Source organism: Tupaia chinensis, unplaced genomic scaffold (assembly GCF_000334495.1).
Source record: "Tupaia chinensis unplaced genomic scaffold, TupChi_1.0 Scaffold000350_1, whole genome shotgun sequence".
Classification (NCBI taxonomy): Eukaryota; Metazoa; Chordata; class Mammalia; order Scandentia; family Tupaiidae; genus Tupaia; species Tupaia belangeri.
In genome coordinates, this window is record NW_006159844.1 from 3,426,194 (window position 1) to 3,444,272 (window position 18,079).

Below are 18,079 nucleotides of genomic sequence, written 5' to 3' on the forward strand. Positions count from 1 at the left end.
AAAAAAAATTTAAAAAAATAAAAATAATAATAATAATAAAATAAAATAAATAAAAAATAAAAAACAAAAACAACAAAAAAAAGTTTGTAGCAGCCCAACTGATAAGAGCCCCAAACTGGGTGGAATAGTATACAGCATGAAGATGAACAGACTCCTGCTACATAACTTACATAAATCTCAAAAATAAAATATTAAGCAAAAGTCAGATACATGGAAATAAATGCTACATGATTCCATTTATATAAAGTCAATTATAAGTGTAACACATCTATAATGTTTGAAGTCCAGAAAAATGGTTACCTTGGAAAGGGAGCCAGAAGTTAGCTTCTGAAACCAAGTAAAACTCTTTTTTGATCTAGGGACTGAATACAAGGGTATACACAATGTGTGAAAATGCAGTGAGTTGTACACTTACGATTCATAAACTTTTCCATATGTCTGTTACTTTAAAACGTAAGCCACAGAAAAGATTTCTATAAACTCCATGTCACTAAAGGAAAATCTGGTATATTTCCCTTCATTTATCTGACTTCTCATTAACTCTCATCAAGGACATGTCTTAATTCCTATGACCTTATATAGAAAAGTCAGTTTTATTTTCCTTTTATTGGTGTAGTATTGCATAGGACACCCAAATGATTATGTAATCGTCGTTTTACATTCATTCCATACCAGATGCCAAAAAAAAACTGAAATGTAAGTTGTGATAGTACGTTAAAGTTATCTGGGGAAGAAAAAAAATCCTTGAAATAGTTTTGTCTGGCCCTTTGTTTTGGTTTACCACTGTCTACTACCGCTGTGATTTAACCTACATAAAATGCCCCAAAGCGCTTTCGAAAAGCGCTGTTCCACTGTTCGAGTGGAAAGTTGTTTCCTTCTACTATCCTTGTCTAATAATACAGCTATCTTGTGTTTATCCAGTTTCCTCCATTCATGAGCGTAAAGTACCTCGCAAAACTGTTGTATGGTATCACCTTCCACTTAAGAGAAAAGTGGGTCCGCTGACATTGCGAATCCAAAAAGCTAACAGTATCTTTCTAGAGCCTGACTCATCCAGCCTAATGAAGCTCCGCATTCTTTACCCACACTTAATATAATGAGAACTGAAATATAAAACTACTTTGTGACTCTCTCAAGGGCACAGAGTCGATCGAAAAGAGGCTGAAACAAGACTGGAACCCTCCTAATTCGCCGCGACTCGGGAGAAAAACCAACAAAAATCTACCCCCCTAAACGCTCAGCTGCCGAAGTTTTACCATAGGAAAGGAGACGATGACGAAATCCTGCCCAGAAGGAGGTGTATGTCACCTGAAGACCCCAGGTCACCGACCTTCCAGGGAGCCCCATCACTCCGGCCTCAAGGGGCCAGCGTCGGCCGGGTGCACTTTTTGCGCGGCTCCTTCTCTAAAGGGGGCGGCGGCCGGAAATTCCAGGGCTGGTCTGCGTCCACCCCACATTCCCTGGGCGCGCAAACCTCCCAGACCCCCAGTTTACCTGAGATGCGCCAGGCTCCGCCTGAGCAGCCTACTCTGCGCTCGCCCAGAGTTTCTCAGGCCGGACGCGGAGCCTCCGCGTCAGCCAATCGCCGCTCGCTGGGAGCCTCCGGCCCCGGCTCCCCCGCGCGCTGAGGTTCGCGCGCCCCAAAACAACCCTGTGGGGCGGGGAGCGGTGGGGGCCAGCTGCACACAGCGCGCGAGGGCGGGGGAGGAGCGGAGGAGGAGCTTATCGGGCATGCGCGGGCGGTGCCTCCAGGACTGCGGGGTGGGACCTTCAGTCCAGGCGGCAAGACAGCTGGACAGTGCTCGCAGTATCTTTCAGAGGGCAAGAGGTGCGGTGCACATTCTAGGAGAGCAACACCTAGAATGGACAAAATGGACAAAATCTGATCTGGTTAGATGAGGGAAAATGCTTGATTAAAAAGTGTCTTAGGTGGGACCAGCAGTTAGCGTAATGGCTATGTCACTGGACTCCCATGTAGTAGAGCGCGGTTCAAGTCCCGGACCCGGTGGCTTAAAATTAACGCTGGCCGCGTGCGTGCCCAAGATCCCAAGAGGAGAATGGAGGAGAAGGGACTGCGGCGTGGCCATCCCCCCCCGGGGGGGGGAAGGGTGAGTTCTTGCTTTCTGTCTCTCTGTCTCTCTCAGTCTGCCTGGCGAGCGCACACGCCTTGTAGTAAAAAACAAACAAACAAACAAACAAACAAACAAAAAACAAGAACGAAACCCGGCTTTCTCTCTCAAAAAACAAAACAACTGTCTTCGGGTAGGCAGTTGCGTAATGGCTATGTCGTTGGACTCCCATGTAGTCCACAGTGGTTCAAGTCCTGGACCCGGTGGCTTAAACTCACGCCAGGCGCATGTACATACGTGCCCAAGATCCCCGGAGGCGAAGGAATTGCGGCGTGGTAATCCACAGGTGGGGGGGGTGGGGGGAGAAGTGATTTGTCCCTTTCTCTCTCTCTGACTCTTTCTGGCGAGCGCCCTCGTCCTACAGCAAAAACTTCTCAAAAAAAAAGTCGCAGAAGGCGAAGCATTTATGTCGCTGGGCTCCCATATGGCTGATCATGGTTTGAATCCCAGACCTGGTGGCTTAAAATTCACGCTGAGCGCGCCCCTGCGTGTGCATGTGTGTGTCCGTGTGCACACGCGGGTGTTTCCAAGATTCCAGGAGGAGAATGAGAAGGGACTGTGGTGTTGCCACCCACTCCCCACTCCCACCCCTCTCTGCCCAGGGGGCAATTTCTCACTTTTCTTCTTACTGTCTCTCTCTCTCTCTCTCTGTCTCTTTCTCTCTCTCTGGCAAGCACATGGTGGGGAGAGGTGGAGGTGGACAAAAAAAAACACCTTTCCTGTGGCCTCCATTTTAGTGCTGTTGGGTTTCCTTTTGCTGCTGGCAAAAATCTGGTAGCCATTTCCATGAGTAATGCAAAGGAGAACCAAAGAGGGAGAAAGGAGTTTATTTAGCTGAATTGGAGCACAGGTAGTGGCCCAGAACTTAACAACTCACAATCAGCTGTCAGAACAGAAAGCTCCAGCACTGTTCCACTTTTTGGTTATCCATTGTTATCTTTAACAAATTCAGCTAGTTCAGTGTAACTCTCATGATTTTCTCAAGATTGTTTTGTGCACCTTTTCCTTTCACATGACACCGTTTCTGTTCTTGTAGAGACATTGAATCGGTTAATTAAGACTTGTAACATACACTGATACATAAAGGGAAGCTACAACATATTTTCTTTAAGCTAAACTATTTAACAAAACAATCTAAACATCTGTAACCATTATGGTAAATTACAATTTTATTAAACTTTTACATTTATCCTGTTACATTGTGTCCCTTGAGCAAACATTCTCATTCTCTCCTCTTCTTCTAAACAAACAGGCCTATTTATGACTTTATGTGTTATAATAGTTACATATTACATTAGTTACAGAAGCTGCAAACACCAGTTGATCTTTAAAGTATAAGAAAGAGAAATTCAATAATAAAGGAGGTGGGGCAAAAACAAACAAACAAACACAAAAAAAACAGAGTTAAAAAAGCATTTGTTGCAGACCAGCAGATGTTGTAATAGTTATGTCACTGGACTCCCATGTAGTCGACTGTGGTTCGAGTCCTGGACCCAGTGGATTAAAACTCATGTGGGGCACATGGGTGTGCATGCCCAATCCCAAGAGGAAAATGGAGAGGGGATTGTGGATTGTGGTGGGCCATCCAACCTGGAGGATGATTCTCACTGTCTCTCTCTCTATCTTTCGAGTAAGTGCATGCACCCTGTAGCAAAAAATCTCTCAAAAAAAAAAATCTTTCTTTTTTTTTTTCTGTTATGCTTTGATTTGGTATGAGGAGGGAGAACAGGGATGGGGCAGGGGAAGAAAAGAGTGTGTTGCCAAGTGATGGTCGAATGGAAAGGGACAAGATCTGGCTCCAGTGGAGTGAGCAAAAGTGATATCTGGCACTTAGATGAAGAATGGGTCGGGAACAAGCAGTTAGCGTAATGGCTATGTCGCTGGACTCCCACGTAGTCAACCGTGGTTCGTGTCTCGGACCCGGTGGCTTAAAACTCATGCCGGGCGCGTGTGCGTGCGTGCCCAAGATCCCGAGAGGAGAATGGAGGAGAAGGGATTGCGGCATGACCATCCCCCCTGGGGGGTGATTTCTCGCTTTCTGTCTCTATGTCTCTGTCTGTCTGGCGAGTGCATGCGCCCTACAGTGAAAATCTCTCTCAAAAAAAAAAAAAAAAAGAAAAAGAAAAAAAGAATGGGTCAGACTGAAACTTTAAAGCTAGGGACTTTTTTGAATCAAGTACTAAAAAGACACCTGGATTCTTTTTTATTTATTTATTTATTTTTGGAGAGGTTTTAGCCATAGGGCATGTGCACTTGCCAGGCAGAGAGAGACAGAGAGACAGAGAGCAAGAAATCACCCCCTGGGGGGATGGCCACGCCGCAATCCCTTCTCCATTCTCCTCTCAGGATCTTGGGCACGCATGCACACGAGCCTGGCGTGAGTTTTAAGCCACCAGGTCTGGGACACGAACTGCGGTTGACTACGTGGGAGTCCAGCGACATAGCCATTACGCTAACTGCTGGTCCCGACACCTGGATTCTTAACATTCAATATGTAGGGGCTGGCAGGGGGGGTGGGGGGTGGGGGCGCCGGGATCTCAGCAGTTCGAGTCCCAGACCTGGTGTGGTGGCTCTCTCTCTCTCTCTTTCACTCTGTCTCTCTCTGGTCAAATTAAAATAAAGAAGCAAATAAAATAAAGTTAAATAAAATAATTCTTTTAAAAAAACATTCAATATGTAAATCCTCTAAGGCAAAATACTGAACTTTGCAAAATTAAAAAATACATATAACAGTAGAATCCTCAATTTGTCTAATTCCATGTTGAAATAAGAAAGGACTAACATAATTAGCTGCTAATAATTCAAATATAGTTACACTGGTCCACAGGTCAGAACTGCTTTTAAAAAAGTCACTTTAATTCCTGTTACTCATTATTCTTTTGGACACCAAATATTTATTGAATACATACTATGTGCCAGGTATGCTTTTGGATGCTGGATAATAAGCAGTTTTTACCCCCTACAACCACAGAGAACCGGTGTAATATGGAGTGTTACCAGATTTCTAGTTAACCATTGTTAGAGTTAATGAAAGCAACTTATACTTCAGTAAATGTTAAAAAAAAAAAAAAAGGACAGAGAGAGTGTGTGTAAAAAAAGAAATGAAAAAAACAGGATATAAATTATAAAATGGGTTGTAATCACAAAATTTCAGTTATGTTATAATGAAAAATGTTCTAAAGCGGTTTATTACATATTCAGCTTTGATATGTGTTTGTTTTACTTCAGGTCTCTATCAGATATTTATGTACACAAAGCATAAAACTATATAAGAAAATGGTCAGCCTTGGTGGCCCAATCAGTAAGCTTCTGAGCTGCAGTGCTGGAAGTCATGTGTTCCACACAAGAGTAGGGGTCAGATCCCCTACCAAGTAGACCTGGCACATACTGGGAATACCCAAGATCCTAATAAGCTGGTGATCTGGGGGCATGGGACCTCAGCATGATGAGATCTTGTTTCAGGTGCTTTTTCAACCCCCCAAATGCAGGAGACAAAAAGATGGGTTAATATAGTTTGTCAACATAGATCTCCAAAGCTTTATGGCCAAATCAAATTGTGTGTAAAAGAAGGGAAAGTTGCTTTTCCTGGTTATAAAATAAGAATGCTTAGGAGATAGGGTCTATAACACTGAGAAAATTGGAACCAAAAAATGAATTGGTAGGGTAATTTTAAGGAAAGTGACTACATTGGGTTGTCAGAAGAGTCATGACATAGTTTCCTAGATCATTTATTTATATAGAGAGCAAAGATCAATCAATGATATGTTTCCCATTTTATTTAATAACCTTTTGCCATCTTTCAGTGAGCTTCATAATTCCTCATTCACAGAAGGACCTGTCTTTATCAGTGAAAAACTGAACAGGGTGCTTATTTACAGCCTCATCTCAATTGAATGTTATATCATACAATGAGTTAGGTGAAGAGAGCGAAACATGAGGAAATCTGATGGCACAAAGTCAGGCAAAGTAGGGTGGGTATGGCAACACATACCATCCAAGCTTCAATAATTTTAGTGATCAAACTTGTGTGTGGTCTTGTGTTATCTTCATAGAACACAACTCCTTTATGATCAACCAGCTCTGGACATTTCTGGTTGATGGATTCATTCAAACTGTCCAGTTGCTGAATTGATTTGAATTGATTGTTTGGTTCTTTGATAGGAACTCGAAAAAAAAAAAAAAAAAAAAAACAATACTTTAAAATCCCACCACACTGAGAGTATGACCTTCCTCTGATGAATATCTGCTCTTGATGTCATTTGAGGCAAATCATCATGTTGGGACCCAGATTATTTGTGCACTATATTGTAGTAAACAATCCACTTCTCATTACCAGGTATTGGTTGCTTAAAATAGGGTCATTTTTCTCACATTTAATGAGCATATTGCAGATGTTTATACATGCTGTCAAATTAACTTCTTTGAGTTCATGAGGAATCCAAATAATCAAGCTTGCTTATGTGTCCCAGGTTCTTCGAGTGGTCGTGAATGCTTGAATGCTGGATGGTCAATGTTTCTACATTCTCTTGTGTTGTGTAACATGGGTTCAACTCCATCAATGCCTTTATTTTGTCATCAACTTCAGTGGGTCTCCCTGACCAAGGAGCGTCAATGCCTTTATTTTGTCATCAACTTCAGTGGGTCTCCCTGACCAAGGAGCGTCATTGAGGTCAAAATCAGCAGCACAGAATTTCACAATCATTGTCACTGATGTTCTTGTCACCATAAACTTTACTAACATTTCACCAGCTTGATACATGCTCTTTCCTTTATGGAAGTAAAACAGTAAAATATGACAATGCACAGTTTTGTCTTCCATCTTCAAATTGTTGTACATTCTCTAAAACTCAACAAAATTACTTAATTTTCTTTTTTAGAAAAAAGTACTCTAGTACTTCCAAAAATAAAGTAGCACCATATGTTGCAAAAATGCACCATGACATTCCCAACAACCCAATAATATTTTTCATTGGGAAAGTATTCCAAAGTCTATAAAGTACTTTTATTTTTAAGGTTTTTGCCATAGGGCACGTGTGCTCACCAGATAAAGACAGTGAGAGGGAAAGTGAGAAATCACCCTCCCAAGAGAGGTTGGTAGCTGGCAATCCCTTCTCCTCTATTCTCCTGGGATTTGGGGCACACATGCACACAAGCCCAGTATGATTTTCAAGCTATCAGGTCCAAGATTCAAACCACAGTTGGTCATGTATGAGTCCATCACCTTAACCATGATGCCACCAGTTGGCCCCCATAAAGTACATTTTAAAACCCATTATCTGAGTGCTTAAAGTTTCCAGGGTAAAGAGAAACTACATGTTTATTTTCCTTTCAATAACCTGTTTTTTTCTTCTCCCCTTTTTATTCAGTGAGTTCTAAATATTAGGACTAATTCTCATTAGTCCTTTCTCTAACTTAACTGAGGTAACTAATTAATGCTCTTTCCCGAAACATTACATATCACAATAGCTACTTTTTCCTTACTCCCTTCTACCACTAAAACCCGCATATACTATATTACCTTAGTCTCCATTCTGCTGACAGTTGCCTGTATACAAGAAATGAAAGGTAGTAGTTATAGCTTTCTTTGTTTATCTCAAGCTAATTATCAAAGATGTTGTCTATGCCCTCATCTCTCCTCATATGCTGAGCTTTCATAAAAATGTGGATGAAAATTAAAAGAAGAAAATGAACTCCTCTTTTATTACAGAGAACAAAGGAATGTTAGATCATGAATATTCGCAAGTTTGTAAATATTGGGCTTTCACAATGTGTCAGGCACTCCAATTAGTTCTGAAAATAAAATAATGAATAAAAGATATGCATGTAAGTACTTGAAAATATCATTTGTACTAGTTGGGGGTTCTCCAAAGAAACAGAACTAAAAGGATTTGTGTGTGCTCGTGCATGTGTGTGTGTGTGTGTGTGTGCATGCACACATGCACAGGCAGGCACAAAGAGTGAGAGAGAGAGATTGAGATTTACTGTAAGGAATTGACTCATACCATTGCAATTATAGAAGTTTAGTGAGTCTAAAAGCTAATGTGGAGGAGGCTGGTGGGCCTCCTCTAAGAGTTGCAGTTCAAGTCCAAGGGCAATCAGAATAGAGATCTAGTCAATGTTGCAGTTCAAGTCTGAAGGACTTCTGCTCTCAGAAATCATTCTTGTCTTAGGGAGAGGGGTTATGACTCTTTGTTCTACTAAGAGCTCACATTATGGGATATATTCTGCTTTACAGAAGTTCACTGACTTAAGTATTAATATCATCAAAACCAAACACTTTCACAGAAACATACATGATAATGTTTGAACAAATGTCTGAGTACCATGACCCAAACAAGTTGACATATAAAATTAACCATTTCACCATGTAAATTGATAAATGGCTTTGGGGGAAGATGTTTAGGGGACAAGGAAGATAGAATCAGGGAGATCTAGAAGTGATAATTCCAGAATCTTCTTTAAATATGGATAGGAGTGAACAGGCAAAGAGGCAGGAGTGGAGGTAAAAAGAAAACAGAATTAATTATAGTGGAATCAATATGGAACTGAGAATCAATATGGAAGTGAGAGACTATAGAAACTGTAAATATTTTAGTATTATCAAAATATTAAATTTAAGATAAAAAGTGAAAAATTAGGTTGGAAAATTATGTAGACTCTTTCATTTTTATTTATATACTTCAGATTTGATTCTATGGTTGATAGAAATTTAATATTAGACAGGAATGATGCAATCCAATTTGTATTTTAGGTAAAATATTCATCAGTTGGAAAATGTACTTCAGAATCAAGGTTCTCAAGGTAGAAAGAATAGTTAATCTAGAAGGAAAAAATGATAAAAGGTATGAGGTAGGCTGGATAGACAAAAGGATGAATTAAAGAATATGAAATAAAGCTTTCAGAATTCAATAAATAGTTAAGAAAGGGAATTGATCTTAGAGGAATGGGTGTATAAGTAAATTCAGTTTTGTGAGTTTGAGTTGGTTGGGTAGCATCTAAAAGTTTTCCAACAGTCAGAATACAATCCACATGCAAGGAAGTGCTCTAGATACTGGTGATAAAGACATAAGAGCTATTAACCCAAAAGTGGTGATCAGAGCTATTATTATGGTTTGTTCCCCAAAGTTTTGTGTTTTGGAATTCTATATTGGGGTACAATGAAGCATCATAGGTGGTGATTTGTTCATAGTGATTGCATCATGGAGGCAACATTCTTGTGAGTAGATTAATGATGTCACTCAAGATTCAGTGAGTTTAAAATCTTATGACAAGAGGGTAATTCTCCTGAAAGCTGGTTGTCATAAAGGAGAGCGAGAGCAAGCTGTTTCTTCTTCTCCACACACCTACCAACTTCCGTACTTGATCTGGCCATGTAGTATGCTTAGGGCTTTGAACTTTTCAGGCACTAGAATTGTAAGTCTGTTAATAAACCTCTCTCTTCTTTATAAAATCACCCAGGCTCAGGTATTTCTGTTGGCAATGCAAAAATGTCCTAAGATAGCTATTATTAAAATTTTGAAACCAAATCTTATAACATTCTCATCTATTAACCATTTGGTAAATCACCTGCCTCTAGGATAATGATCACTTTGTAAAACTTAATACAAGGAGAGGTCTTCCAAAATGTCACGTAGAATGAATACTATATAAAAAAAAAATGCCTGGATTTCATTTTTTTATAAAAATAAACTTGTACTAAATTGTTATAACATGTTTGAATAGAATCTAGTTTATGGCAGTAAGAAGAAATAAGACATCAGTTTGGAAAGAGCCTCTATCAAAGCAACATGAATTCTAAAACTGAAGCAAAAACCAAACACCAAATTTATGGCAAAGCTTGCATGGAAGAATGGTGAAATCAGTGAAACTTTATGAAAAGATTATGGGCACAATACCCCCCAAAAGATTAGCAGTTTACAAATGGGTAACTCATTTTAAGGAAGAATGAGTAGCCAGTAGGTGGCATGGAGGTAACTGAATCCCACATGACTGACTGATGAGTAGTTCAAATCCCGGACTCAGCAACGAAAAACATGCCAGGCTTGTGTGTCCGTGCCCTAAGTACCAAGAGAGGAATGGAGGAAAAGGGATTGTAGTATGGCTATCCTCCTTGGGGGTGATTTCTCCCCTCTTTAGCTATCTATGTTTCCCTCCAGCAAGCACATGTACCCTATAAGAAACTTTAAAAAAAAAAAAAAAAGAAAAGAAAAGAAAAGAAGAGATGAGATGATGATGTTGAAGATGGTGCTCACACTGGCAGACCACTCACTTCAACTGGCTATAAAAATTTGGAGGAAAAGGGATTGTAGTATGGCTATCCTCCTTGGGGGTGATTTCTCCCCTCTTTAGCTATCTATGTTTCCCTCCAGCAAGCACATGTACCCTATAAGAAACTTTAAAAAAAAAAAAAAAAAGAAAAGAAAAGAAAAGAAGAGATGAGATGATGATGTTGAAGATGGTGCTCACACTGGCAGACCACTCACTTCAACTGGCTATAAAAATTTAAAGTTGAGCTATTCTTTTTTTTTTTTTTTTGCTCTTTGGGTGCCAAATGTTATGCCTACATCAGTTGCACACAAGAACAGAGCTTTCAGTGGAAAGTTTAAACAGGTGGGATCAAAATCTTGAAACTTTTCTTCGAAGAATTGTAACTGGAGATGACCCATGGCTTTATTAGTATGATCCTGAAGGCAAAACAGAATCAAAGCAATGGCTATCAAAACATGGAAGTCATCCAGTCAAAGCAAAAGGAGACCAGTCAAGAGCAAAGGCCATGGCAACAGTTTTTGGGGATACTAAAAACATTTCGCTTATTGACTTTCTAGAGAACCAATGAATTATAACAGCTTCTTGCTTTGAGAATATTTGAGAGAGTTAGCTGAAGTTTTAGGAGACAGTCTCCTTGAAAAGCTTCACCAGAGAGCCCTTCTCTACCACAACAATGCTCCTTCACATTCTTCTCAGTAAACAAGGGCAATTTAACAAGAGTTTCTGTAAAACCATTAGGCATCCATCTAACTGTCCTGATTTGGCTCTTTCTGTGTTCTTTTTGTTTTCTAATCTTAAAAAATCTTTAAAGGATGTTTTTCATGCTGCCAAGACCAGGATTTAAACCACGCGGTCAGCCAGATGGGATCCAGCTCCCTTTAACCACCAGGGCATGGGGCTATCCCTCAATGTGACTGTATTTTGAGATGGGACCTTTAAGGAGGTAATTAAGAGTAATGATACAATAAAGATGACACTCTAATCCAGTAAGACTGTTGTTATAGAAAGAGTAAGAGACAACATTTTTCCCCCTCTTTCCATAAATTCACCGAGAAAAGGTCATGTGAAGACAGTGAGAAAGTGATTTTCCAGAAGCCAGGAAAAGAGGCCTCACTAGAAAGCAGTCCTGCTGGCACCTTTATGTTAGACTTCTAGCCTTTAGAACTGTAAAGAAATGAATTTCTGTTGGTTAATTCACCTACCCAGTGATATTTCTGTTATGGAAACCTGAGCAGACCAATACAAACCTACATATCCAGGAAGGATGACAAAATAAATCTTATCAAGATAAATCTGAGCAAAATAAACTCAAAGAGAGCCACACTAACACACATTATAATCTGTTAAGAGACAAAGAGAAAATCTTGAAAGCATCTGAAGAGATGCAAATAATACACAAAGGATCTTCAATAAAATTAACAACCGATTTCTTATCAGAAATCATGGCTACCATAATCAGTGGCTGATACATTTAAAATGCTAAATAAACAAAAAATTGTCAACCAAGAACTTTATAGTCAGCAAAGCTATTCTTCAACAATATGGGAAAAGTTAAGACATTCCTGGAGAAACAAAAATTAAGAGAGTTTGCCATCTATAGACCTATTCTGCAAGAAATGATACAGGCAATTTTTCTAGCTGAAATGTGAGGTACATTTCTGATTTTAAAAGTCATTACAAAGTTGCATTAATCATAGCAGTCTGTTACAGCTTTAAGGACAGACATGTAAATGAATGGAATAGAATAGAGAGCCTAGAAGGAAATTCTAACATACAGATTTTTAACAAGAGTGCCAAGATCATTCAATGGGAAAAGAAAAATCTCTTCAATAAATGGTGCCGGACATCTGGATAACCATATGCAAAAGAATGAATTTGAACTCCTACTTTACTCCGTATACAAAATTAACTAAAAATTGATCCATGTGAAAACAATGAAAGAAATTTGGAGAGCAGTAAGAGAAACTAAGAAATAATAATAACAAAAGACAAAACAAAGAGAAATAAAGAATGAAGAAAGTGAAAACAACATATAGTAGTTGTGAAGGAATGAAAATGGAAGAAAAAAGAAATAATGACAGTAAACATAAGAAAAGAGTTAGATAGTGGCATAGCAATGAAAACACTATACTCTTCAAGACTGACATACATGGGGAGATTCTGGGTTCATGTTCAAAGATCTGCCTGATTATACTAGGCATGTGCATGCCCATGATCTGGGACTGCATTATTTTGATGTGCCTGGAGGAGCAACAAATCACTTTCCCAGAATGATGCAAAATGATTCTCTGCAAATTTATTAGGCTTACTAAATATAGAAGAAAAATCACCTTTTGAGGATTCTGATTTCCTAAAGTTGAACTACATCAGAAATTAAACTTTAGGATCTAGAAAAGTGATTAGTTGATGTTACCACAGTACTTCACATAATTCAATCATTTCAGGTATTACTCAGGATTGTAATATACAGAGCTTACTAAGGACTCTGTTTTTTATTTTAAAGTTGCTGGCCATAATGTAAAGATTTGAATGGCTCCAAAAATTTTACTGTAAAATATGTTATACATGGGGGCCAGTCAGTGGTATAATGGTTAAGGTGCTGGATTCCAACATGGTCATTCATGGTTCAAGTCCTGGACTCAACAGCTTAAAAATCACACTGGACACATATGTGTGCATGCCCAAAATCCCAGGAGGAGAATGGAGAAGAGATTGTGACATGTCCATCCTTCCTGGGGAATGATTTCTCACTTCCCTTGCACTGTCTCTATCTGGCGAATGCATGCTCCCGATGGCAAAAAACCTTAAAAGAAAATTATACATGATATATAGAATGTAAAAATAACAAACACGGTATATTTATATGTAATAATTTAATTAATATCAGTAATTCTGAAAATCTGTGTGTGCTTCTGTAGATTACCATATTCTTCCCTTTCACCAGGGCAAGTAATTCTTCAATATTTCATTTATAATCCCTTTGCCTTTCCTTATAGATTTAACCAAATTATGTTTTGTTAAAATATTCATACTTACATAAATTAAATATTTGCATTCACTCTCTATGGATTGAATTTTTTTATCTTCAAATATATTTTTGTAGAATTAAGGAAGCTGAAATTTATAGCTATATAGTTAATTCATTTTTTCTGCTTCATTGCATTGTTTTGTGCATATATTTTACTTTCTCATCTGTTTTCAAGTTGCTAAACATATGGTAAATGTATTTTCAATTATTTTTTATGGCCCTAAATACCATAATAAGTAGATGTCTATGTGAAGAAAATTGATTAATGACCTAAATATCAGAGCTAAAATGATAAAAGTATTAGTTGGGCCAGCCAGGTGGAGTAGTAGTTAAGGTAGCTGGATCCTACATGGTCAACTTCACAGTTTGAGTCTCAGATCCAGCAGTTTGAAAAACAATCTGGATGTGTGTGTGTGTGTGTGTGTGTGTGTGTGTGTACGCACATGTGTGCACAGGCACACATGTGCACTCTAAATCTCTAGAGGAGAATGGAGGAGAAGGAATTTCAGCATGGCCATCCCTAATAGGGGCTGCTTTTTGTCTCTCTCTCCAGTAAGCACATGTGCCCTATAGAAAAATAAAATGTTTAAATGTTTTAGATGAATATATAGAGATAAATCATCATGACTTCAGATATGGCAATTGATTTTTTTTTAAGATTTTTCCTATGGGGTGCAAGCACTCACGGGAAAGGCAGACAGAGAGAGAGAGAGAAAGAAAGGCGGGGGGAGTCATCCCTAAGGGGGGTGAGAAGTGGCTATGCCACAATCCTTTCTCCTTCATTCTCCTCACACATGCACCTGGTGTGAGTTTCAAGACACTGGGACTCTGATCACAGTAAACCACGTGAGAGTCCAGCACCTTAACCACTATGCCACCTGTTGGTTCCGTTGCAATGGATTCTTAAGTTGATACCAAAAGCATGAGCAACAGAACAAACAGCTGAATCAGACTTCCTTGAAATTAAAAACTTTTGTGCATCAAAGGCTATTATCGAGACAGTGAAAGGAATCCCAAAGAATAGGGGAAATAAAAAACACTTGCAAATCATGTTATCTGATAAAGGTTTAGCGTCTAGACTATATATTTAAAAAAAACCTCTTACAACTCAACAACAAAAGATAAAGCAACTGGCTTTACAAATGAGTAATGGAGGGGCCAGTAGGTGGCGTGGAGGTTAAGGAGCTGGACTCACACATGGCCAACCTCAGTTTGAGTCCTGAACCTGGCAGCTTGCTGTCTCATTTTCTCTCTCTCTCTGTCTCTCTCTGGTAAACACACCTGCCATACAGCAAATTAAATAATAATAATAATAAATAAAATTAAATAATTTTTAAAAAGAGTAAGAGAGGCCAGCCCTGTGACCTGTTGGTTATGAGTATCCAGATCTCACATGATTAACTGTGCAGTTTGATTCCTGGCCCTGGCATTTTGACAAACACCCTAGGCACGTGTGTATGGATGCCCCAAATCCCAACAGGATAGAGAAATAGAGGAGAAGGCATTGTGGTGTGACCATATCCCATGGAAGGTGCTTTCTCTTTCTCCCTCTCTGTCTTTCTGGTGAACACATGCTGCCTGCCTCTGGCAAAAATAAAAAACAACTAATGGACTTCAAAAGTCATTCTTCCAAAGAAGATATACAAATGGCCAAAAAACACATAAGATGGCCAAGTTCATCTGTCATTGAAAAAATACAAATCAAAATCACAATGTGATACCAGTTCACATCCTCACACACAGTGGAATAGCTAAAATCAAAAAACGAAAATAACATGTGTTGGGAAGGATGTAGAGTAGAAATGCTCATATAGGTAGAAGTGTAAAATGGTATAGATAATAGTTCCTCAAAAATTTACTTAGAAATACTACATGACCTAGCAATTCCATTATGAATATACAAAAGAGAAATGAAAACATATGTCCACACAGATTCTTGTACACAAATGTGTATAGCAGTATTATTCATAATAGCTTAAAGGTGGAAATAATCCAAATATCCATCAATGAATGAATGAATAAACAAGTTGGAATATATACGTAGACTAAAATATTATTCAGCCATAAAAATAATTTAGCAGTGATGCATCCTGCAACTTAAATGAATATAGCAAATATGTTAAGTGAAAGAAGCCAGACACAAAAGGTCACATATTATATGATCCTTACATATGAAATATTCAGAATGGACAAATCTATAGAAGATAGAAGCAATCATTAGTGATTGCTTAGGGGCAGAAGAGGGGAAGATGTGATTACTTAAAGAGTACTGGATATTAATTTGGAGTGACTGTGATTCATTCATTAAATTAATATTTAAGGGGGCTGGCAGGTGGCGCAGTGGTTGAAGAACTGGACTCCCACATGCTGACTGTGGTTTGAATCCTGAACCTGGTGGTTTGCTTTCTCTCTCCCCCCGCCCGCCCCCTTCTTTCCCTCTGTCTCTCTCTGGTCAAATTAAAGAATAATATGATAAATTAAATTAAATACTCCTAAAGGAAAAACAAATCTTTCAAAATCAGCTAATATTCTCATTTTAAAGTAGGTCTCCATTCCAAACTATGGCAGACACTACTAGTTGTTCCCAAAACATCCTTCCTTCTTCTATAATGGTTTTTTCCCTGGACACATTTCTACCTAGCAAAATACATTTGTCAACCTTGTACGTTCTAGTCAATGAAGTCTGTATAATTTCCACGACTTTCTTTACCCTTACCTTTATCCCTTTGTTGTTGGAGTTTTATTTATGGTTATACTATTTTATTTGTGGTATGATTTGGAATAAACTGTTTTTAAACTGAAAAATGATGGAAATATTTTCAATGAGTGTTGAAATTCTGTTTCTATGCCTAGTTCTCAATGCTTGTTGAATAAGTGATTCAATATTGCACTCAATGCCCTGGTTTTAGAAAAGTTAATTATTTAAGTTTTTCCATTGTTGAGACAGACAAAGGGAGTAAAAAAGGGAGAGAGAGAAATGGGCACTCTCAACAGGGTCTTTACACTGATCCACAACCCCCAGCTTCAGCCAACCTGGGATCACTGCTTTCCCAGTGTTTTAAGGACATCCCTGAGTGCAAACCCAGACCTGACCATTTGGATCAGCTTTACACAGCATTGCCTTACTGCTGTGCCATCTTCCAGCTCTAAGACCCCATATTTAATTATAAAAGACTGAAAAATATTACTCAAACGCTTTTATTCCATTTCATTGGCAAAAATATTCTGAAAACTATGTATTGGTAGGCATTTTCAAACATAGCAATTTTAATCAATATTTAATCAAATACAAGCAAATTTAATTTTATATATATATACCTGATCATATAGGCAGCAAGTCTCCCAGTTCCTCAAGAACTAAGTAAGGTTGCCAGGCATATATCACTACCACCAACTTTTAATGGCTCAGCCTAAGAAATAAAGTATGAAATCAAATTACTATCTATATATAGTGTACATTTGATTGAAAATCATATTGAACCATAATGTTGATATTCAGTTTTTTTGACATTCCAAAATAAAAATTTCATGTAGCACAAACTAAATATACTTAGTATTAAGTACCATGTTTAAGAAATAATATGATAATGGGGATTCCAAAGCATCCCAATTTTCCCTTATATCTCCTGTTAGGCGTATGGCAGGCATTTTTTAAAAATTTGACAATCCTATGTCTCTCCTACATAGCATTTATAAATAGTAGCCTAAAGCTAATATAAATTAGCATTTATGTTTTGTTAGTTATTCTAAGGGATTAATATGAATAATTAAACGTTTCTGATAAGGAATATACTGGAAGTTACTTTGAGTTCCTCGATTATCTAGGTCAGTGATTCTAAACTTTAACACTCAGAACAGTAATCAAAGAACTTAAGACACAGAACTTTGGGCCCTATCTCCAGAAATTCCGATTCAGGTCAGGGTGGGGACCCATGATTTTGACTTGCTAACAAGCTTGCAAACTGTGGTAATACTGCTGAGTACTAACATCTACTGATCTGGGTAGTGAAGAAACTTGCTTGTCTGCCTGCCTGCCCACCTGCCGGCCGGCCGACCTTCCTTCCTTCTTTCTTCTCTTTTCTTTTATAAAATAAGGTTGGCAAGTATAATATAAATTCCTTAGATTAAAACATGGTCGGGCCAAGAGAAGTTAAGATGGCTAGATCCCAAATGGGCAACTAAGCGGTTGGAGTCCCTGACCTGGGGCCTGAAAAACAGGCTGGGTGCCAAAATCCCCAGAGGAGAAGGAGGTGTGGTGTGGTCACTCCCCCTGGGAGCGATCTCTCTCTCTCTGGCGAGCGCACACGCGTTATAGCAAAAAAATAAATAAATAAAAAAAGCTGCTTTGATTCAGTTACTAAAGTCCACAATTTCAGGACAACTAACTCCAAGGAGTTTATTCACCCGACCGCGCTGGAGGACAAGGGTTGCCCCAGCCTCGCTCCTGGCGCTCCAGGCCCGGCCACTCCGCCGAGTTATCAGAGGCAGCGCACCCAGCTTGACAGACGGCTGGAGGCTCCAGATAGGAAGCGCGCGGGCGCCAAGCCGGGGGCCGAGGCGGACGGCCGCGGTGCTCCAGCACAGCGCCCCCGCGAGCCGGGTCTCCAGGGCCCTTCTCCGCGCTGAGGCGGCGGGCCCGCCGGAGGGCGCCCCC

General features: G+C 39.2%; 1 protein-coding gene and 1 long non-coding RNA gene across 2 annotated transcripts in view; both read right to left on the bottom strand.

The window, feature by feature from the left end:
* MIPOL1 (mirror-image polydactyly 1) overlaps window positions 1-1,691 on the bottom strand; it is a 289,171-nt gene extending 287,480 nt beyond the window's left edge. Inside the window, exon 1 of the mRNA XM_006152366.3 lies at window positions 1,495-1,691. The gene's annotated coding sequence lies outside the window, so the exon portion shown is untranslated. The remainder of the gene's footprint in view (window positions 1-1,494) is intronic.
* Window positions 1,692-6,452: 4,761 nt separating this feature from the next.
* LOC114008489 (uncharacterized) lies at window positions 6,453-17,181 on the bottom strand. Its single transcript, XR_003550019.1, has 2 exons — window positions 16,744-17,181; window positions 6,453-6,896 (listed from the first exon to the last, which is right to left on the bottom strand). It is a non-coding gene; the product is annotated as an uncharacterized LOC114008489 (long non-coding RNA).
* Window positions 17,182-18,079: the final 898 nt, after the last annotated feature.